A 23,450-nucleotide genomic window follows, 5' to 3' on the forward strand; every position below is an offset into this window, starting at 1 on the left:
GGCCCTGCCCCAGAAACAGTGATGTGCAACAGCTCTCAAGCTATCCCAGAGGAGACCCTTAGGAGGCTACAGTGCCGGATCCCTCTTGCCTGCAAGCTGGCCCATCTTCACTGACAAATCACTAGTTTTGGTAAACAGTGGTTCAGGTCTCCAGGCAAGTCTCGTGGAAACTGGGAGCCCTCTCAGTCCTCCAGGGGGGATTCAGTCTACTGGCACCTGAAAATGAAGTACCCTAAAATGACTGATAACTTGATTGTGATATTTTTTCTAGCTACTGCTGAGTGTAGGCTGGAGATCAGCTCCAATGGGTGTCCTTTGAATGGTTTTCTGGAGACCAACGTCTCTGCAGAAGAGAGAGCTCTCCTACCTAGGCAGGCGGAATTACCCTGCTGGGATTTTCCTTCCCGGAGGCTGCAGTGAAGAGCCTGCAGCAGGACTAGACAAAGCACACAGCCCTGTTGCTCAGGGCTAGGATTGACAAAGTCTCCCATTTCAATCTCTTTATGCTCTGGGCAGAATCACTTCCAACTGCTTGTTGGGTGACACATCATTACTCTGCACCCACCCTGACCCTGTTTGTTCCTTATGTCACAGCTGTAGCTCAGCAGAGGATTTATTAAAGTTCACCCTGAAGTGAGTAATGATGATGTTTGGTGACAGAACAGAGCAGAACAAAAACAGTCCCACTTTTGTCTCCTTTTAGAACAAAAATATAGGTGTGAGATATCTGGCCATGTTAATAAGCCTGCTTTTGCCCAGAAAGGAAGGCTATAGCTAGCTTCTGAGGACTGGGATCCTGGAGGAACCTGTGGAGTTCATAACAAGATAGCGCGGGTTGGAATGAGCTCTCTCAAGGTTTTTGCCACTTTATGCCCAGTGACATGTAAAATGCAATATGTTGTGATTTCTGTTAGGAGGTGGTGCTTGTCATGAGTTTGTGCTGTGGCCACTCAAACATAAGGACCCTCTTTTGCCCTGTTAAAATCCAAACACTATGTGCTGGTTGGGGCTGTTTACACAGATTACAGAGAATGATGCTAACACCTAATTTAAGCATAGAGGGGCTATTACCAACCCTTGTTCCATGCAGCAGGGCAAACAAGGGCATGCTCTGTGATGGGAGCTGGACAAAACAACAGATAAGGGTTCACTTTGAAAGAGGCAGGCTATGAGAAGAGCCCCTACTGCTTTTCACCTTGATCTATCCCTCCTTTCTCTTTCATATCTTTCATATCTGGGTGTTGGCAGGGAACTTGGTCATGCAGACTTTCAAGGCAGAGGGAAATGTTTACTTTTCCCTTTGTGTTGAAGAGATTGAGTCTCTCTCTTGCCCCATTTAATTTCAGAGCTGGGTAATGAAGCCAATGCTATTGCTGTGTTTGTGACTAGAGAAGAAGGGAAAATAAAAAGAATGTGATGTAATGCTCTGATAAATTCAGTGATTATCTTTAGCATTCTTTGGTTTTCCTTTTTATTGGTTTGACATATACCTGCTGTGCCAATCTGTTAGCCAGAATGTCGTCACTGAGAAGTACACATGCATATAATCTCTGTTTTTCCTCTCACAGACTGAGTGCAAGGCAGGCTACTAAGGGAAGATTTGGAAAACTGGAAAAGTGACTTCTGTAGTGAGATAAGTCATAGCTATCATAGCATAATTCAGGGGGTCTTTAGCTCAGCTCCCTGCTCAAAGCAGTCAGCTGTGGGGTCAGTTAAGATTGCTCAGGGCTTTATCTAGCCAGGTCTTGAACAATTCCAAGATGGACACCACACAAACTCTCTGGACTATGTGTTCCACTGCTTGTCTGTCCTCATAGGGACAAGGTTTGAATCTCTTTTATTTAAGCTTATGCCTATTGTCTCTTGTCCTCCTGCCATGCACCACCCTGAAGAATGTTTCCATCTTCTTGATGACCTCTCCCCGTAGGTAGCGGGGGTGCTGCTGACCCTTCAACAGTCCCTCCAAAGCAGTCTCATATCTAGGCTGAACAAGCCCTGGTCTCTCATCCTCTACTTACTGGGCAAGTGTTTCAGATCCTACCTTCTCAGTGACCCTCTGCAGAATTTGCTCCAGTTTATCCATGTTCTTCTTGTACTGGGGGGACCAAAACAGGATGTGGTATTTAGGTGTGGTAGGAAGAGTGTTGAGGAGGGGAGGAATAATCCCTTCCCTTCATCTACAGGCCATGACCCTGTTGTACAGCCCAGGAGACTGTTGGTCTTTGCTGCCAAGGATCACATTCAGCTCACTGTCCACCAGAACACCCTGAGCCTTTTCTGCAGTCTATCAGCCACAGCCTCTGTTGTTTCCAGTGTTTCTTTGTTCCCAATCTCCTATATTGAAGCAGTGATTCCAAGGATACAGAAGTGTTTGTAAGAGACATGTTTTGCAGTTCTCCTCACGGTTGCTGGATCTATATATAGATCTATAAGTCATATAAGCTCTGTTGCTGCTAGTGCAGGTGGGGACTTTTCCTGCTGGGATGGAATGAAACGGGGGAACAAAACCATGGTTTTTCCCCCTCAGATCTGTGAAGAAGAGAAGGAAAAGGAATGTGCCTTTCCTTCTGTCATATGTACATCCAGGTTTTGCAGTCATGCTCTGGACTCTGACTGTGCTAAATTATATAAGGTGCACTGCAGCTGTTCCTCAAGAATAATGGGGGCAACCTACAGGGAAAATCCTCAACAATTTTCTTTTTTCTTCCTTTGGAGCTGGATGTCTTTTCTTAATCAGTATTTTTGGTAATAACATGAAGAAGGGTATTCTGCTTTGATTGAATGCTGAATGTGAGTTCTGCTGGGGGATTCAGTCTATTGGGAAACCAAATCCTTAACTGTTCATGTCAAGTCTCCAGCTGAGAAGTTAGAAATCACAAAGACCCGAGTCTTTCCATCTCTAGTCATTCAAATATCTTTAGGTGTCAATATCCAGGCTATATGGTCTCAGTGTTAAAGATATGCCTACATGGCTGGGACATGTGAGGGTGCTACATTGCCATCATACCAGATTAACTCTATATCTCCACATCTACTCAGTCTTTGTCCTCCCCACTGAAATAAACCATTAGGTGGTACGTATTATCAAGGACTCTTGTCATATGCTCAACAGAAGCATACTGACAAATAAACAGGAGGAAATGTGTTTGAATTGTGTACCTGTGGGCTTTAAGATAAATCCTATGCTACAGCAAATCCTTGAAGTCCTCCAGTTGCTATGGTTTACCTCTTGCTTTAGAGTTCTTGTAGTTCTCATTCTCTCTTCAATAAATAATAAGCTGTAAGAAGAATAGCAGATGTCTACACAGATAGTAAGACATGGTTCTGTGATTTCTTATGCAAGATAATATCTTTCACCTTTCTTTGAACTACTACAGACCTAAGAGCATCATAGAGCTTGCATAGCCCCTATTAGGAAAACCCTTAATGTTTAGCTTATCTTAAAGTTACAACATATGTGTGTTTCATAACCATTGTTTGGCTTTGCATGCAAAGAGAGGAGGGCTTTTTTTGGCATTAGCTCTACAAAGCAGGTCAGTTTAGTTTCTTCCAATTAATTTTTCCAGCCACCCAAGAGATAGGTGAGAACTGCTCCTTTAGCACTCTGTAGCCATGGTCTATGGTATTTCAGAGGTTAGTAAGACAGACTCAGACACCATGCTCTGAACTGCAAGCAATTTTCTGCCTCCGGTCCTCAAATTACATAGGCAAGCTCAAAAATTTTAAGGCACTTCAAGAAGTCCAGGTGCATTAAACTCCTGCCTTTCTACATGAACTGCATTTTTTCTCTTCACCTAAAACAACCCAGCATCTTCTTTGATTTTCCAGTTCACTCCTTCCCTGAAAATAACAAAGAAAATGAAATCAGGCATCAAAGGAAAAGCTCCCCTGAAATGAGCTGGCGGCTGCTCTACAAAATGATCAGCAGAGGTTCCTGGAATCTTGTCCCCAACACCTGATTATCCCTCAGGTTATGTGGCGCATGCACTTGCTATAACGCACAGCAATTACACAGTAGCTGTATTACTATGGCTGTGGCAGGGTAACCATGGGATGGACACTTCTCTGAGTTCATTCAGAGATGGGAAGAGCAGAAATGAAATTTACCTGAACACCAGAAATCCTCTGGTGGTTTTTTGTTTGTTTTTTTTTTAAAGTGAGACCTCATGAAATTTTAGCCATTTACAAAATGAAAGAAGGAAGTCATAGTCTCTCAACCATTAATGCTTGTGAATGGGTTACTTTGATCTGTGCTTCTAGCCTGCTTTGCTGACTTGCCAGAACACAGGAACTCATCTTTATGGTATATATCATCTTCATGGCCTTTTGGTTATAGGTTCACTGCTCCTCTCTACCATCTCCTAGATTATTGTAGCTGTTACAAACTTGCTAACTTGGCTTGCTTTGCTGAGGGAGGATCTGAAGCTTCATGACTACTAGTAACCCAAGAGGGGAGAATGAACACAAAGTAGTGAGAGAGGGAATCAATGGGTATGTATCTCAGATTGTTGTAGATTCACTTAAACAGTGCACTGCTACATTTACACTGCATCCATTAGCTGTGCAAGTCTTTCCGAAGCAGTCTCCAATGTAAACATGCCTCAGAAGTTGCTACACTGAGCACCTTCCACCTCATGATGCTATGAATGACCCATTTGCTGAAAGCCATTTTGAATATAAAGTAAGAAAGTGTCCAGTAGCAACTTTTATCATTAACAGGTGTGGTTGGGACACTGAAAATATATCCTGTTCTGTATTGTTGCAATGGAGTCTATAGAGCTGTGATAAAAAGGTGGGACTCATCAGTCTGGATAACAACATCTTCAATTGCTTTGCCCAGACTTGTCAGAACGGTTTAGAGTGTGACTTTTCCCTGATCTTACTCCTTCATACCATTGTACTTCCACCTTGAGCCAAGGAAAACAATAATGTCTCTAGCGGTTTCGATTTTACTGCTGTTTAAATGGGCTTTGGAGTGTCGTTGACCTAGAAAACGATATGGCTGTTGGAAGTTATAGGTCAGCACTTAAAACAACTTAAACTAGATGTTCAGATCTCAAATATTAACCTCCACCACTGTGGAAAGTGCTAGTTTGCCACTCGCCTGGGTTTTGTACAACAGATTGCCATCCAGTGGCTGAATAGCATGTTGCATGCAAGCATATCTCTGAGTAAGCTGTTTGCTACCCTGTCCATTTTCTACCTGCAATAAACATTTCCTCAAGCACATTTAGTTTATCTATCTACCATGGTTTACCTAGACATAAATGAGGATGTTGTTTCTCCTCTACTTGCAAGGCTGCAATGTGAAGCTTATTGGAAGCAATATTAGACAAGTGTTTGGTTCGGATCATTTTTTTTTAATCTATATGCAAACTCCACTTAATAGCAAGGTACTACTAGTACTGCCTGCCAAATGGTATTTTGCATTATAAAAGACATTTATAAAAAAGAAACTGAAAACCACTAGGGAAGAGTCTTAAACAAACAAGCCCATCTGGCTGTTTAGTGAATTATTATGTATTTTAGGCGAGAGTGATACCAATGAGTCCTATTAAGGTTGTCCAGCATTTCTTATAGTAATACTCTAGCTTTTATTGCTTATAATTTTGCTGTATCTTAATTGTTTGGGCTGAAACTCTTTATGCAGGGGCAGCTGCCTTGTACTGAATTAATTTTAGAAAACTGCAGCCAAAACAGTTTAGCTGTTTCCATAAGAGAATCTAGGAGAAATAATGTGTTTTGCCCACATTAGGTTGTATGCTTTTCTTTGGAAGACTTGCACTCATGTGCTTGGAAGCAGATACTCCAAAGACAAAAAAGAAGAAGAAATGGTCTTTCTGTTGTGTCCATCTCTCAGAACTTCTATCTTAAGACAGCCCATAAACGTTGGAATAAACACAGTTTTCTGGTGTTCAGCAGCAACTAGACATAAACAGCTTAGTTCCTCTGGTATGTTGACTGCACTGGATGTTTTCCAGCCTGCGTCAAACAAGGAATTTCTCTGCAACCTTCATTCCTTTTTCTGGTATGCTATAGGTTAGACCAGATCTAAGGTGGGACACAAAGTGGGAGGTGGGACACCCAAGGTGGGAGGAAGGATCCCTGCACTATACCTAAGCTAAGTAGGGGACGAAGTTGCCCTTATGATTTACAGCACAAAGTTGACAGGAGGAGGTCTAGGAGGTAACAAGACACCTAGGAAGAGACTAAGTGATTGGGTTTAGGATACTGTAGGCTCACTGGGATGGATGTGTGTAAGGTGTGACTATACGTGCATGACAATAGGTGTGTGTGGACAAAAAATGAGCCTATGTAAAACTAAGGGAGAGGCTAGAAGTGGGTGAACTAAGGGGGCAGAGATCAGGAATCTATGAAAGTGTGCTGGGAGCAGCGGTGTATGGGACTCCTTCACGATTTCACAGAATGCTTGAAATGGGAAGGCACCTCTTGAGTTCATGTTGTTCATCACCCTTCTCAAAGCAAGATCATCTAAAGCAGGTTGCCCAGAACAATGTTGAATCAAGTTTTGAATATTTCCAATGATGGAGACTCCACAACATGTCCGGTATTCAGAGTTCATCATTGACCTTCAGAAAGTCTCAGCTGCTTGTGTGGGTGCCTCTGAGAAAGTCCATGCCTGGTTTTCCATGCACAAAATAAATGGCAATGACAGCCCTTTTCCCATAGGGTTGTTTAGAAAATAATAATGATTGTTTGTGATTGTCAGCAAATGGAGAGTGAAGTGCTCTGCAGCTTCTGTCTGTAACATGATCTTTCAGGCCTGGGCTGTTTTATTCACAAAATCCTCCTTTCCGCAGTGCCCCAAACCCTCCACCCCCCCAACCTGTGAACATAAAGCTGAGGATGGAAGATGATAATGTAGTTTGCTTGGGTTGACTTTTTGTTTCAGCCATTGGTCAGATAAGAAACATACCTCTAAATCAAACTACTGCATTTTGCACAAGGACCCTAGAAAGATGTGCTTAAGTAGATATCCGATACTGGTCACTCTTTAAAGATGTACAGAATGTGTTTATCCCTCATTCCTATAGTTCACTGTCAGTAGATGTGTTATTTTCCAGAACTTTGTTCTATGGTACACAAAGACACTTCAGAAATTGTTTTGGAACTCCTAATACTGCTGCAGTTCCTTCAAGTCCTATCAGATATTTGTATCATGTTAAGCATTTGAAATGTCCTTAGTTTATTTACTCTGGGTTTTCTATCCATTATGCACTCTTCCAGAGTCGTGAATGAGAAGACTGTATCCTGAGATTTCCAACTGCCTTCCAGGTAAGAGAAGCACTGGAGGGTAAATGTAACTTGTTCTTATTTAAAGCAAGGCTGTTTACTTGGCAGGTTGGCTGTAACAAGTAAGATGTTGGACTACAAATTGAATGGCAGAATGAAACTAAATATTAAATGGATAGCAGCTGAATGAGGACTCTGTGGCTTGAGGACAGGATAAGTGTAAGGACTCATAAGGAGAAGTATAAGCTTATGCCCTTGAAGTTTTTCTTGGATACAACTATTAAAGGAAGCCAAGTCTTTGTGATCCTTGTTTATATTATACTATGTGGGTTTTGTGTGAAATACATACTTAGTAAAATGATAAATTATACTTTATACTGTGAGGGATTATTCTTTTGCTAGTGCTGTAATCTTTACCATTATTCCTCCTGTATGATATGTGGAAATGTGGCATGATTTTAAAAATGCTGCATTATTTTTAAAATGCTGCATTATTTTAAAAACACCTTTATACTATCGTACTCCTCAAGAATCTGTTATATTTACTAGAATCATAGAGTCATAAAATGGTTTGGGTTGGAAGGGACCTTTACAGATCATCTAGTTCAATGCCCCTGCCATGGGCAGGGACACCTCCACTAGATCAAGTTGCCCAAAGCCCTGTTCAACCTGACTTTGAACACTTCCAATGATGGGGCATGAATGATGGAGGACTGTCACCAGCTGCATCAAAATAAATAGATATGTTTTAGTTAACCACTCTGGACATATTATATCAAATAACTGCATGAAAGGTATCTTCTGATCCTCCCTCCTGTTTTTCTCCTTCTTTCTTTGCTTAACTGCTCCTTTGTTGCATAGTGTGGAACTGGATTATGCGAGACTGCATTGCCTTTCGCATCAGAAGGTGTTTCAAACCCTCTTACAGCAGTATGGTGCAATGCTTCTTAAAAGGGTCTTGGCCATCTGAATGCTCCTAGAGGGTATGGAGGATCCAGAAGAAATCAAAGCCCCAAGACTGAAAATACTGCTTGTTCTTGTGGGTCAGACTTTTTCACTTTGGTCCTTACCTTTTCCTGAAATTATAAAGACTGAGTAGAAAGAAACAGTCCCTGGAAACTCTGCATCACAACCAAGAGGTAAATTTCACTTCTCAGGTCATCAAAAGAGAAACTTTCTCTGTCCATTAACTACAGAGCTGTTGAGTCTCCTGCTGCTAGCCTGAAGCAAGTGTTTGACCTTACCTTCTGCTCCCTAGCCACGTTGTTGACATGTTATACATTCACAGTGTGCTGTCACAGGGTTTTTGTGCTGCATTCTGTGTCCCAGAGCTTGAAGAAGGCTGTTAAGCCAGCATGTGGTCTTTGCCTGTGACCACTCATTGGGTGCTCCAGGTGGACGTTTAGTGTTGTGGTCTTTCCCTGCCATATGAGACAGCTTGCCTGAGACACACTCACTTCCTTGTCCTGTATGCATGTTTAATTCACATGCTTGTGCCTCATTGTGTAAGGTTTTATGTGCTGACATTCAGGTACCTGGGAAATTTTGCAGTTCTGAATTTATTTCAATGAATTTATTTTTCTTTTTTTTTTTTTTTTAATCCTGCTCTTGGCGGATTTGGTAGACTATTACACTACAGCTCAAGTAATGTAGGGTAGCAGAGTGAAAAGAAGTCCACAGCCTGTAGAAATTATTCCCAGTCCAACACGGCCTTGCAGAGTGGACTGCTCCACTGAACATCTATTAAGTATCCTGCTACCTGTTGAGAATATCTGTTCCAGGTTATTATTAAATAACCCAAAGGCTCTACACAAAGAATCTAGAATATGACATTTGCTGCCTACGCTGGGCTCTGGGACACCAAGTGTGTCCGAGGATGTCTGCTGTTGAGATTTCAGCTGGTCTGGGAACATTCAGCAGCTAAACAGGCACACAGGCATCTTCACTGCTGAAATCTCAGGCTCCTGTGGGGCTAAGGTGGCAGCTAGCAAGGCATTTCCAGAAGGTATGTTTTGGCTTTAATCTTTGTTGACAGGCATCAGAACTCAGTTGTCTGATTTGGTACGATAGTTCTTCTAAACAAGAGTTAGGGATGGGATTTGCCTTTACCTCAGGGTGTTGTAGACAAGTGCAGCTAAGTTAGTCAACCTTGGTGTCTTCCTAAAAACAGGGGAGAGAAAAGGAGACACAAGGGAAAATTTAACTGATTTGTTTTATAAGTATGTGTTAGGCTAAGCTGATTTACCTCTTCAGTATTTAAAACAAGAAAATAATCTAGACATGACTAAGGTGCATAAACATAAGTGTCTATTACCATGTGAGGTGTCCTAAGGGGTCTATAATTCCTAAGCAGGGCTGGAAGATATGACATAGGTTCTACCCACAAAAATGAAAGCGATGACTGAAAATGCAGCCTTTCCTCTAGGCTCTGTCAAATATGGCTGTGCCATGTCATTTCTTTGTAGAATCACATCTACTTATGAAATCAACATGCTTTAAATATTGTACATGATTTATTTCCCTAGTGAACTGGTGCAAGTCATTGATCCCACCATGCAGGACCTCCTTGCATGACTGAGGTCAAATTAATTTTTTTTTTTTTTGCCTTTGTTTGTTTGTTTGTAGGTTTTTTTTGTTTGTTTTGTTAGAGCTTTGTATCCACTTTGTACGCCTTTGGCACAGCTGAAGGTGTGCACTCTGCAGGGTCCAGACAGTGAGCTGTAAGAGCCATTGGTTTTAGTGGGCTCTGCATATCCTTAGGGGTGGATTTTTCCTCAGTGTTGCAGACTAGCAGAGAATTAAGGTGGACAGATCCTCAGTGGTGAAACAGAGGCATGCTGAGCCGAAGCACCTGAAGCCAAAGGGGCCAACTATCTTCTGCTATTCTCATGTGTGTTCTTGAAATCAGAAATGCAGCTCTCAGAAAATAACCCTAACAAGCAAAGTTGGAAAATATAATCTTGCAAGCTGATTACACATACCTCAGCAAAAAAATTTTGCAGTACACTCCCTGATTTAGCAGAAATATGATCTGTTTGTGGTTTCAGTGATCTATTCAGAATAACCATGGGTTTTGCTGTCAGCTAGTTAGTTATGGAGCAGGTGATTTAGATTTGCTCACAATCATTACTGCAATGAGATCTTTCCCTGCACCCAAAATTACATCAAGGAGTTGACTGGGCCATACATGCACCAAAAATTATTTTTTAGCTCTTGAGAAAAGGTTCAGAGTACTGTCTAATTTTACATACATGACATTTTAAAGGATTAAAATAATCAAACTGTTTCTTATTTCCTTTTTGAATGGTAGAAAGGCCCTTTTATTCAACTATTCCATATAGTCTCTGAGTGGACATCAGAATAGTTGCCTAAAAGGATATTAATTGTCCTGGGAAATGGGAAGCTATTCCAAGGATGTCTAACAATATATGCTGGCTGGTACGTTTTGCTCCTCAGTTGACTGGTTCCAGGTCCTCCCATTGTAATGAGATATGTAGAAAATGCCTTTATATGATTGACATTATGACTCTTCAAATGAACACGGTGTGGAGACACTGTCTTCTAGAATACCTTGAGAAGAGGTGCCGCCAGCACATCTCCTACAATTATTTCTCCATGTCTGGAACTTTAGTAGGAAACACCACCCAGTGCATCTTTTTGGTGCCTCAAGCTCATAGATTCATATTGTCCGCAGCATCCAGGCTGCAAGCAGAGCTCTGGCAGTAGGAAGCAAATCCCTTTAGAAACTTTCCACCAGGGATTTTTCTTTCGCAGTAGATTTTAGACAGGGTTTCACAATGTCCTGCAAACAGTACCAGCTCTTGAAAGAACTGTCATGGCTTATGTGTGTTATGCAGCTTTGCACTGACATTTTTGGATGGAAGTGACATTTAATTGTTGTGACCTTGCTGTGTCTTGTGATGTTCCAGTGCCAAATGAGAGCCTCATGACATGCGTATCTGATAGATAAATGGCAACTGAATGCCTTTATTTCACATGTCTCTCTCAGTTAGAACTCTGCATTTTGATCATGTGGCAGTCCCTCCACCTGAGGTCTTTTTCCTTTCTTATTTTCAGATCCCTAGAGAAAGGCAAAGTTCAGCTCGTCTGCTTCATGCAATTAGGCATGAAAGTATTAGTGTCCTGGGCTGTGTAAGAGGGTTCCTTCCAGAAAGGTTTTTTCTCACCGTTTAATGGTATGAGACAGTCCTCTCTCTCAGAAGGAACTCACTTACAAGGGGATTTCTCTATGCAAAAAAAAAGCTTTTACATGACAGTAAAATCCTGCTTTTAAGTCCTGTTTTAAAGAAAGAGGGTTGACCTTCAATTTAAAAGAGAAAAAGTTTAAAATTGTATCAAAACAGGAACTTTAAAAATTATTACCCTCTTCAGCTTTACTGTTTTGTTCACTTCCGTATAAAAATGCAAAGCACCCCTGAAAAAACTCTGGCCTCCCAGAAGCTGGTGTTTGACCTTTGCAGGGCAGCAAGCTCTTTACCCACAAGTATAGAATGCAAACATTTTAGATGTATCGCTCCATCTGTTTTCCCGGAGCCCCAGCGCTGCACCAAGGAGGCACTGCCGTCCTCCCCACTGTCACCATCCCTCTGGAAGGGCTCTGGGGTGACAGACCTGTGCCTCTACATCAAGGGCCATTTGGCCGTGATGGGTGCCGAGGAGATCTGGGTGCTGGGGCAGCTGTTGCGCTGAGCGGTGCCGCTGCTGCCACTGAGTTGGGTAACCATAGCAACAGCATCACCGCCAGCATCCTCCTCCTCCTCACTCGGCTCTCCTCCTCCTCGGCATCATCAGGAGCAGCAGCAGCAGCAGCAGCAGCCCTGGCAGGAGCCAGAGCCCGGCAGCCGAGGCTGCAGCCAGCTGCCTGCTGTCCCCTACCTGCACCGTCACCCAGCCACAGCACCGGCACCGGCTCTGCTGCTCCCCACGGGTGGGGAAAAATAGGGGAGAGGGAGATACACTGCAGAGGGATCCCAGACAACCCAGGTAAGAGCTGTGGGGCTGCTCGCAAACTCCCCGTGATCGATGTGGTGTGTGCCTGGCGTGTGTTTGCGTGCGAGTGTTTGTTGCTAGTTTTCTGGCTCTCTCCTTCCAACGGCAGTGTGATGACAATTCAAGGCAAGCATGTTTTCCGGCTCATGTTTCCCATCTCTGCCATACTGTCCCTCTCCCTCTCCTTCACCCAGATACATAAGGAATAATAAATAATATTCAAAAAGGTTGGTAAAAAATGAGGTGATCGGGGAACCCAATATGATCAGTGTTGAATGGCTGTGCTTCCAAAATAAAAGTGGACAGTAGCAGCAGAGCAAAGGTTGACATGGTAATTAATAAGCCTTAAAAAAAAAATAATCATGCGACAACACACTTCTGTCTCTGCCCACTCCACAAATAAATCTCTCATCATATTCAGCAGAGAGCTGTAAACCAGAGAGGTGTATGAATAGCCAAGACTAGAAACCTCACTGTAGTCCACTGTAGTCCAACTGTCACATTTACCTTAAGTGCTTTAAAGCCAGACTAAATCATTGCAATAACAACACAATCATACCTGTGAATATATGAATATATATATTTGTAAAAATACTGCTCTTAAGCCTTTACACCTTCTAAGAAGAAAAAAAGATAATCTTAAAGACGTGGGTGTGATGGCCAGGCAGTAAGAGATGCTCACTTCATCTGTGTGTGAGAAAGCATGTACTGGGTACATTTAAAAAGGTAGGAAGAATAGCTCTAATCCAAAGGCATATGGGGACAGTCCTTGTCATTTTAAAAACAGAATTGATCCAAAGCCGTGGAGTGTCCTTGTGCAGGCAAATATATGTGGATCAGTGCATACATGTCTGAGAGGCATGAAAGGGGAGAGAATAAGAAGTAAGTTTAAGCCAAGTGGTAAGTGTTTGCTGTGTAATGACTGCAGAGAGGTCTTTCCACTTCCATGTAACTATTTTCATTTATTTATTTAATCAGCAGCAAAGAGAAAGAGAGATGCTGCTGCTGTTTCTATCTCCTTCACTAAACTCCTTTTCTCCCTGTATGGTGTCCTGATCTTCCCTGTCCTCCCCAAATCATCCTTGTTTGTGTGGCTGGAAATGCCGCTTTCTTTAATGATGATAAGCATTTTAATAGAAGCCTTTTGAGCTCATCCCATGATATGATACAGTTATAATTCTGCTTCCTAATTATACTGTGGGGACAGTCTGGGTATGACCCAATACCAAGTAATATAGTAAAGGCTAAGAGGCACTTGTCTTTCATGTTAAACCTGATTTGAAAACCACAGGGCTTTTTGGTCCTAATCCTGTGTTTTGTTACTTGTCTGCAGATCCTCCTAAAATTACCAGGAGCTGGAAGATAATTTGAGATTATAGGTATAGAGCAGAAGGCAGAATTGGGCTCGCCTTTTCTCTCTGATTATAAACATCGTCCTCCTGTGAGGTACAGGAGAACAAGGAATTTGGGTATGCCCAGTTCTTGTGCAGAAGAGTTGTAAATATTACCTGGGAATTATGTTCCATCCCAAGGGAACTTGATAGGGTGAGGGACAGAAAAAGAAAACACAGACAAGTATCTGGAATGAGTGCTTTGATTTGCAAAATAATTTCCTTAGGAACCTGACCTTATCATCACAACAGGTCTTCTCTACAAGGGGCTCTTTGATCCCTGTTAATAACAGTGCTCACAGACACTAAGTTTAGCTGAGGAGGATGATTTTGGATACTGATGTTAATTAAACCGAGACATCGTAGGGCCACAGTCCTCAGGACAGTAGACTAGCCTGGCCACATTACATAGTGTATTTCTGCGTAAGATTTGGTGTCTGCTTCAAATCTAGAGAATATTTAAATCTTGCAACTTCTCCTTTATAATAACACAGAGGGAATAAAAGTGCCTCTAAAGACGCCTGTAAAAGGAGCTCAAACCTGGTCATGCTTCTGACAGTAACAGAATCAAAATCCTGTTTATATGTGTTGCAGAGATATAAAGTGCATAATCAAGGGGCACCTCAGTAAGGCATGGAGCAGTGATCCTCTCATCAGAGCAAGCAAATGACTCAAGGTCAAAGGGCTTTGGGGATTCCACATTGACACCCTGCAAGTATTCTTACACAGTCTTACTTTGCTGCTAGCTGTGGGCAGATGATAACAGGGAAGCCAGAACTCATACATGGACTTTTGATTACTACGGGGCTGCAAAACTTCTCTTAGAAATGACTCTGGGAAAGGCAGGAAAGGTTGATGTTTTCGTGAGCACTGCTTTGCTATAAAAATCCTCTGTGGAGGGTTGTTTATGGAAAGTCAGGGCACTGAGTCTGGTATCAGTGTAAACAGCAAGGATGTTCTCGACCTCACATAGCTGATTTCAATACTTAGTGCCCCCCACTCCTCTTTCCCTTGTTTAAACCAGAAATCTTTGGAGATTTTTCTTTCATTTTGCCTTATGGATTGTTCTACTATATTTTATTTGTTTAGTAATGGAAGGGAACAGTCTTCCTTTCGCTTTGTGCATGGCTGTTAAGAGCTGGTCTCTTGATGCCCACTTAGTGTTGTTCACTAACACTGTTCTAAGGAAAAAAGCTATTTTTGTATCTAATGATATTACTAAGCATCTTTTCAAATCCTGATCCTTATTTTCATTAGTCACCCACTGTGTCTCGTGGAGCTCAGAACACAAGAGGACTTATACAATAGTTGCTGTTCAAAAGTCAGCATTTGCCAACAGGTTGAGACAGGGATTTCTGAAATGCTGCAGCCAGTGCTTTTTTTTTTTTTTTAATAAGGAAGCTGCCGTTTTCCAGATCCTGCTCTGTAGTAACCTGAGGCAAGAGATGATTTGATGATGAATGTTGTACCTTGCATTTAGCTTAACAATGCTATTCATTTTATTTTGAGGCTATGTGTAAACTGCTGTTTATTACTCCATTCAATAATCACACTCTGTGATTTTCCCTGTTGCAATATTGTAATTTTTTCCCTTTACACTGTATGGTGATTAGCTAGATTTGCTGTTTAATGAGACAGACACGTAACCATGGAAAATAAAAGTTTTCCCAATGAGTAGGGGGAGGGTGAGATCTTTACATTAGAGATTGAACATTCCCTATCTGTTTGGTCCCCTTGAAATTAGCAGAAGTTGTGGCCCATCCATACCCAATAAGGAAATAACCTTTTTTTGCCAATATTAATCTTCTTGAGCCATTTTTATGGCTGTCAGGTAAAGAGTGATTCTCCTTTTGCTGATGTCCACAGACCAATCTAAGTTCATCTTCAGTGGACACAGAGGGATCCACAAAGTTTACTTCTCTTACTGCATGTGAGGCACTGTAGGTAGGTGCAATATCCTGACATGTTCTTCATACCTTTTGGGTTTTCTCATTCTTAGGATCATAGATGTAAGACAGACTACGCAGTAGTTCAACCTTCTGCTGGTATATATACTTACCAAATTCTTGCTTTTGTACTTTCTTCTGATCTGTGTCTAGTAGATATATTTATCTACATTCATTCTTATTTGCTCTTAGCTATGAGGTGTTGTCATGGATAGGGCAGATCTTATGCAACCTATTGGACTTTAAAGGTGGAGTTGCAGATATTACTCATTATACAACAGACTTGTATTGATAATGCATAGCACCAAAAGGTTGGTGTCTGTCTCTCTTGCATGGAAATTTCAAATTCTGACCTCCTGGTAATGGCATGGCTCTTAAGGATTCACAGCATGCAGCACAGTGGCAAGCGTGACTTTCTTAATGTAACTTGGCTTGGTAGGGACTACTTGTGCTGTTAGGACCCTGTTGCCACCATTTAGCAGCCTGGGGAGCAGCAGGCTCTTTCTTTGTCCAGTTAGTTGGGCAAACAAATCTCTCCTGTTGTATTACTATTCAGCTTTATGTGACTGGGAAGGAATCTGGCTCTGCCAGCATCTTCTAATGTGTAATTTTAGTTCCTAACATGCTGCTAGCGTTGCATTTATTTCTGAGGCTAAAAAGCAGTGTTCCATTACTTTTTTTATGGCCCAAAAGAACATGAGTATTACTTGGAGGATGTGGCTTGGGTGAAATGTTGTTTGTATCTCTGTCAATTTGTCAGCCCATACTGCCAAAACCACCGTGGCAGTAGGAAAAGCAATCCTATTTTGTGAGAATGATTTCATAAAGAACAGAGCAAAAGGACCAGTATTTCCCTCCACTGAGTCCTCTACAAGTGGGGTGTTTCAATATGAAAATTTCCATCCCTATTATATTATCTCTTCCTTTCCACTCATAGCCCCTTGTTTTTCTCAGTGGCTGTGACTTGACCTTATCGTGGGCAGATGATGCTTGTACATGGTGTAACCTCATGGTCTAGCTAAATACGCTCTTGCCTTGTGAACATCAGCTTTGAGGATGTCTGCACAAAACAACAGCTGAAATGATTTTTTTTTTTCCCATAAGAAAGTCTTGCATTTGTTTTAGAGGTGATGGGGAAGCATGGGGCAACACACAATTATGGAAGATCGTGTCCCTTTGTATAATGCTTTTCTGGATTTGTGTGATCTAACAAAATTTAGGTTCTTACTGGTGTTTTGGCTTCTGCAGAGGACTGAGACTCTGAGCTACAGGTTTTGAGCCTATGATGCAGGCTTGTTAGCTGCCAATACCTGTAGCAACTGCTCATCCTCTGTGTGACTGAGTACCTGAGTTCAGCAGGTACTGGTTCACATCTGCACAGTTCTGCTGTGCTATTAGGACCCAACTATCCCACATCTTAAGACATGAGGATCTCAGTGGGACAAGGCAGACAGATTTCATTAGACCTGAGCAGCATCTGCTGCTGCAAATGACTCTTCTTACAGGCCCTTACAGAGTACACTACACTGCATAGATCTATTCTACACCATGCAGCAGCACAACCCTATTTATTTTCTTTGACTGTCTTGGTTTAAAATCTCAGCTGAAAACTTCTTTTTTCTGTCCATGTCTCCTCATTGTCTTCTCTCTGTTCCCTTTTCCCTTTGCAGCTGTGTTTAAGCTGAGCTGTGTGGGGGTACAGTTTGCTAGGGTAGACGTTAGAGAAAATAAAGTTTCATTGTGTTATGTTCTGGAGTTCTTTGCTCTACAGCCACCCAGCCCTTTCACCACTGGAGGCTATAGGATGCTTGCCACTGACCTCAGAAACAGCAGGATTCATCCCCATGCACAAAAGCCTTTTCAGAAGGAAAGATAGTGCACAAGGCTGTGAAGAGATTGTTGTCTGAGAAAGGCATGGAGGCCTGAACCCTATCAGTCGAAAAACAATTGTCGGTTGCCACAGATGGATCAAAGTCATCTTGTTGTCTTAGCCTGGGACATAACGACCACCAGAATGTTCACTGTCTTTGTGTGGGGAACCGAGCAGCAAAGTCAGGGGCATTGAGAAGGGACAAGGTAGAGAAGGACAAGGTAGAGAGACATTATTTCAGCAAGGCTACTCTTTTTGCAAGAAGTCAACCTCTGCAGATTGGCCCAAAATGGAGAGCAAGAATCATTCCAGAAGATTATGTGAAAAGTACTTAGATATGTTCTGTCTTTTATCGTGGGAAAGGGAGGAATAGATTTTGGATTGCGTCAATTCTTTTGTCTACAGAGGGAAGAAAGATTGTTGGGAAAAAAAAAAAAGCAAAAAATCTGGTGAGGAATGATCAGCAGACTCTTGCTAATTTTTAGTAGCACTGTAAATTAGGCCTTGTTTTCTTTAGGTGACTTGCGTTGGTAGTGGGTGACATTAGTGCTTTATTAAACTTGCCATGCTGAGAAGCTCATCGGTTTAGTGTAGCTAATAATAATACCCTAATCGAGAAACAGAAGGTGGGATAACTCGGCATCAGAAATTGGAATGCAGAAATAGTCGCTGCTAGTTGAACTAAAAATACACAACAGCATAACCCGCTTGCCTACAGCAGCACATGCTGAACACACATCGGGCTCTGGCGGTGGGGAGAATGGCTTTCCTTTGTTTTCATCAGCTGCTAGATCAGCAGTGCTCTGTGGTGACCCATGCGCGTGACTGCCAAGCTCTACCTCAGATGTGCAAGGCCCCTCTGTAGCAAGTTAATTAGTATCCTTGGCAAGTTAATCATTCTCCAGAGCCATAAACAAACTATACAGGGTGAAACAGACAGTGTAGGATGACTTGAGGAGCCAGTTTGTCCTAGGGTGGGACTGTGTGATGATGGTAATGCCCGATGAAGTGGGAGTGACCTGCAGCAGGGACAGGGATGTAGCCATGGCTACTCTGTTCCTCTGCTCCACACTTCTACTCGGGAATAAACAGCAGATGTTAAAATCCCTGCTGAATTATAAGCCTTGGAGTTACTGCTGCGTGAGGGTTATTTGCGCTCAAAGAGGTTTATCCATTTTTTTCTCTACAGCCTCCCAGAGCATGCCCAACCTCTCGGGCTTTACAAGGGTGATATTTGATTTAGCATAAACATTTTTTTTCTGCTATGAAATTTGAAGTTTCCATGACAATAAGCTAAGAGTGGCCCAGATGTGGTGGTGATGGGGTACCCTGAAAGAGGTTAGTTAGATTCAATTAGGACGCATCTAATGGCAGAATCAGTGTAACATGGAATATCTGCTGCCTTGTCAGATGGTAGATCAAAGATGAGGAATGCACTGTAGATGAAGAAAGGTGCTCATCAAAAAGAGGGAGTTAACTGACTGTGTTGAGCACAAGTGATGAGACATTGCCTCTGGATAAAGGACACAAACACAACATAGTGCTGAATGAGTGAAGACAAGAAGCAAGGGCTGAATGATCTAATTTGAAATTTCTGCATTATATGTAATAAAATCCTGGCAGTGGTGGAAATCCTTCACTGATTTGAATACAGAGACAACTGTGGCTGGGATAGGAGTGGGCAAGGATATGACAGTAGGTACTTTGGTCACCACACGTGCAGGCAGGAGGAATACAGGTGGCTACATCAGCACTCCTGCCTTGCTTCCCCTCCCAAAGTTGTGTGTCTGCTTACCGTACAAGCACAGGTGCTTCCCTCAGAGCAGAAGATAGCAGAATACTGTATGAAGAAATGTATCTAACAGAATGGTTTTTAAAAGATTCAACCTTGAGGTAAGCCCTTTCCTCAATACACCTGAGCTTTTCTTCTGCCTGTTTTCCTGCTGTGCTATCACAACCAGTAAATCTGAGGACATCAATCTCCCTTGTGTCTTATCTGAGACCCTTTGGAGTCATAGGGATCATCTGTAGACAGACCAGGCAAAGCACAGAGGTTTCTTCTTTTGTGATAGGTGCCTCTTGTCTGGACTTCTCTGGACTGAGGTTACTCTAGATAAAGGGAGCACCAGGAATCACAAGCTTACTTGCTAGTCTTAGCTTCTGTCTGGGACTGCTATTCTACTTACTCTGATGAAGTGAATAGCAGAAAGCCATTTTTGTTCATGAGATAGATTCATAGGATAATTCAGGTTGGAAGAGATCTCTATTCCAATCATCTGCTCAAACCAGGCTTACCTGTGGAGTCAGACCAGCTTTCTCAGGGCTTTATCCAGGCCATCTTTTTAACCATCTGTAATGAAAAGTGGGTGGTCTGTAAAAGCTTTTGAATTGTCAGGACTAGGGTCAGCAGTAGTTTTCAGAAAGAGATTGTTCTGTGAGAGAGAGAGGACATCTGACAGCACATGCAAAGAACATTTCCATGGACTTCTGATCATGGAGATACTCAGAGGAAGCTGGAAGAGACTCTGAGAGGAGAGTGGCATGCAGAGCATGACAGAAGTGAAGATGAACTTATCAAAAGCATCCTTGGGCTGTCAAGGGCAGGTTTATTCTTAAGCATAAATGGCTTCCTCTGGGGATTTGTGGAATACGTGTTGCCGGGAGAAAGTGCTGACGTTTATAGTGAAATGGGTCTGGCTTGCCCTGCTTCTGTACATGGCAGATGACTGTTCTGGGAGATAATGCCTCAGGTCAGTGATTTAATTATGTCTGGTTTGGAGACCTTTTACCATACCTGTGATAACTCAAGGCTTAAAGGATGGCTTTTAGACGAGGAATCATCTGTTCAGCAGCAATAATCACCAATTACTAAGAAAAGATCACCTTACTTAGTCATTTCCCTCTTATCCCATCTTCCTACCAAAAGCTCAGTTTATAAAAGCTTTGCTTTCGGGACCAGTGCCACTGATAATCAGAAACCTCTCATCGTGAGAACATTTAAAAAAGAGTTTGAGGACCAATTATATAAATGTTTCCTCTTTTGTAAAACAGCCTGGGAATTGTAAACATACTGGGTCCACATCTCTCTAAATAATTCATCATGATGAATTATTTAGTTGTGTAAGCTGTGTTTTACGTAGGGAAATGCTTTTCTTAATGTGAAGGAAATGCAGATATTTTAGATAATTTTGAAAGAAGTGGCTGTCATTTCACTCTTTCACTACTGTCTACATTGTAATTGATTTTTGTCATGAGTGTGTTCTTCAGGAGTGGGTGATACCAGGTCTGTAGGAAGTCAAGGTGACTCTTCCTCAGCAGCACAAATCACAAAACCTTTCATCAGAATAAGGCTTATCAGAAGTCGAGGAGTCCACTTCCTATTGAAGATGTGCAAAGGGCAGATTTTAGAATCATTGTTTATTTTCCAGGTAAAACTGAGGATGACAACTTCAGTCAATGGGAGAGGAATAAAGGTGAATGCTGTTACTGATGGAGTCTTTTGTACAATGCTTTCATTTTTGAACCTCATTTGTAAGATTAACTTGAATTTTGTTCTCTTTTTTTATAGTTGGATAATTCTCTTGCATTTTCTTTTCTCTCCCCTTCCTTTTCCTCCCTCAACAACAGATGATTTTGAAGACAGCATGAATGAAACAAAATGTTGGCATGGTCTAGCTGGATTTCCTGACAAGATAAACATTAAGTTAAATGTGAGACATATGTCTTAGTGTGTGACTGTAATTTTATAGGTTCTTTTATATGTTATGGTTGGCAACAGAATCCCTGTAGCCTATTCTGGCTAGAAAGAACAGTATTTCTTAGTCTTAAGACAGATACATGATCTAAAATAGGTATATACCACTAGCTATACAGTGTGAGTGAATCTTAGTTATAAGTAGTTTCCATTCCAATACATTTTATAAATGGAGATGGTTATTCAGCCATGATGTGTTTGTGATAGGGATGATGGTCTCATTATCAGCAGTCCTCTTTTCTGCCTTCATCCCACCTTTGGTGTTAAACTGTCTGGAGGCAATGCAGCTCCATTTGCTCCCACTGTGGAGTACAAACTTGCATTGGGTGAGAATATGTCCTCTGATGGTTGCATGGGTACAAATTTGGAGGGATATTGGCTCCAGCCAGTTTGTGCAAACAGACCACTGGAGAGAGGATGAATGTCATGCTCCTCTCCACCCCCTTGATTTTGGGGACCCCTCACAAATCTGGGAGCTCTTTGAACAGCAATGAAATCTGCTCCTCCCTTCTCACCTGTTTTTTGCAAGGATCTCCATGCAGAAATGCTGTTGCTAGATCATGTATGGGAAGATGCAGGCCCATGAGTGTTTGTATTTTATATGAGATCCTGGTCATGGGTGGAAATTAATCTGCTTTACTTTAGTGATCTGCAGTAGAGTCAACGTCATCCAAAGTAGCCACCAGCTTTCCCTTTGTGGACAGGGCAGAGAAGCAGATATTTCTAAGGCACTAAACGGACAATGTTTTTAAATGCCTACTTTAGGATAGAAAGATCATGCTCAGAGTTTGTCTCCAAAACAAAAGGAACCTGGACAAATAGTTGAGGAAAAACCATTTACACTGTAGATGTCTGTCATTTTGCCAAGTGTATCCAATCTTATTTACTGTCAAAATATGGAACAGAGCATGGACAATCTGAGCATTATCGCTTTTTTCCAGATGCCCTTGTCATTTGTCTTTAGGTTTCCTAAGATGTGTGGCATTGTGATCTTCTTTGCTGGAAGGATCGTATTCAGTCCTCCTGCCTTTGTCATTTGGGTTTCCAGTCTGTTCTGGTATTTCACATGGCAAGACCACCTTTCCTCTGATCTGCTGTCACATCCCTCCGTATGATGTCTCACTTCGGGCTCCTGGCTGGTTGCTGCACTACCACGGTGAAAGAATAGTGAATCAGCCCCTAACATTGCTTCACAGTACAGATACTGAAGATTTTAGTGGTAAGATATAGTCAGGGAATAAATGGCATATTTGGCAAAAATGTAGCCTGTTTGGGAAGTGCATTTGAGCTTTGAGAATGCAAACACCATGAACCAACTTGGATAACAGTGGCACTATAACTGCCTTAGCCTTGTCCCCAGCTGCACCAGGACATCACTGGGAGGCACCCCTCTTTGGTAGGGTCCTTTACACCGAGTAGAGAGTCATCCTTTCCCTGCCCTTGAGACAGCTTGTTCAGAGACAGCTGAAGCACACCTCTGCAGTGGTTCAGATATGCAGTACCCTTTGTTTGGAGGAGTAATTTAGTGCTTTGTGTGGGTGCATTTATGGGAACACACAGCTTCTCTTAAAGAAATATGCATGTTTCTGGTGTTTGCAGATGTTATGGCTGCACATTAAGAGAAAAAAAAAAAAGACTTTGGTGGAGGAAATTTCCATTATTCACCAGCAGTTCTTTGCAGACAACACTTTTAGTTATGAATATCTTATTTGTACCTTAATAGCTTTTTCTGTGTGGGGAGAGAAGAGGGGTTGGAATTTGATTCCCAAAGGAATGAAGTATGTCTGGCAGTAAGCAAATCAACAACCTTACAAAAAAAATTGCATCAGAAGGCCTTGTTCCTACAACTGCTATCAGAGCCACAATGAGCCATGCTGAGGCTTGGCCCTTGTTACCTTCTTCAGGACTCCCACCTGGACTTTTCCTTTCATCACTCTGGAGCCTAAACTTCTCATGTGGTTGTAGATTTTTCCTGTCTCATACACAGCAAGTCTTTCTGACTCTGGTTTAAGTCAAGGAGAGCAGCAATATGATGCTATATTTATACCTAAAGACTGAAGTGTGTAGAATTGAGAAAAAAATTGAAAAATCTAGACAGTAAGCTAGGCCCCAGACCCATGACTGTCTTCCCCCACCTCATGCACAGACTGTCAACCTGAATGATATATGTAAGATCATAGAATCATAGAATAGTTTGGGTTGGAAGGGACCTTAAAGATCATCTA

The 23,450-nt window shown here is 42.0% G+C and overlaps 1 protein-coding gene across 2 annotated transcripts in view; it reads left to right on the forward strand.

Moving 5' to 3' along the window:
* FAM135B (family with sequence similarity 135 member B) overlaps positions 1 to 23,450 on the forward strand; it is a 250,570-nt gene that overhangs the window by 20,376 nt on the left and 206,744 nt on the right. Inside the window, exon 2 of one of the 2 annotated variants that reach the window (XM_074833913.1) lies at positions 7,249 to 7,296. The gene's annotated coding sequence lies outside the window, so the exon portion shown is untranslated. Of the gene's footprint in view, positions 1 to 7,248; positions 7,297 to 12,101; positions 12,259 to 23,450 lie in introns of those variants that run through there. The other variant, XM_074833819.1, reaches the window with a different exon arrangement.

The sequence above is a fragment of the Strix aluco genome, chromosome 1, assembly GCF_031877795.1.
Source record: "Strix aluco isolate bStrAlu1 chromosome 1, bStrAlu1.hap1, whole genome shotgun sequence".
Taxonomy (NCBI): domain Eukaryota; kingdom Metazoa; phylum Chordata; class Aves; order Strigiformes; family Strigidae; genus Strix; species Strix aluco.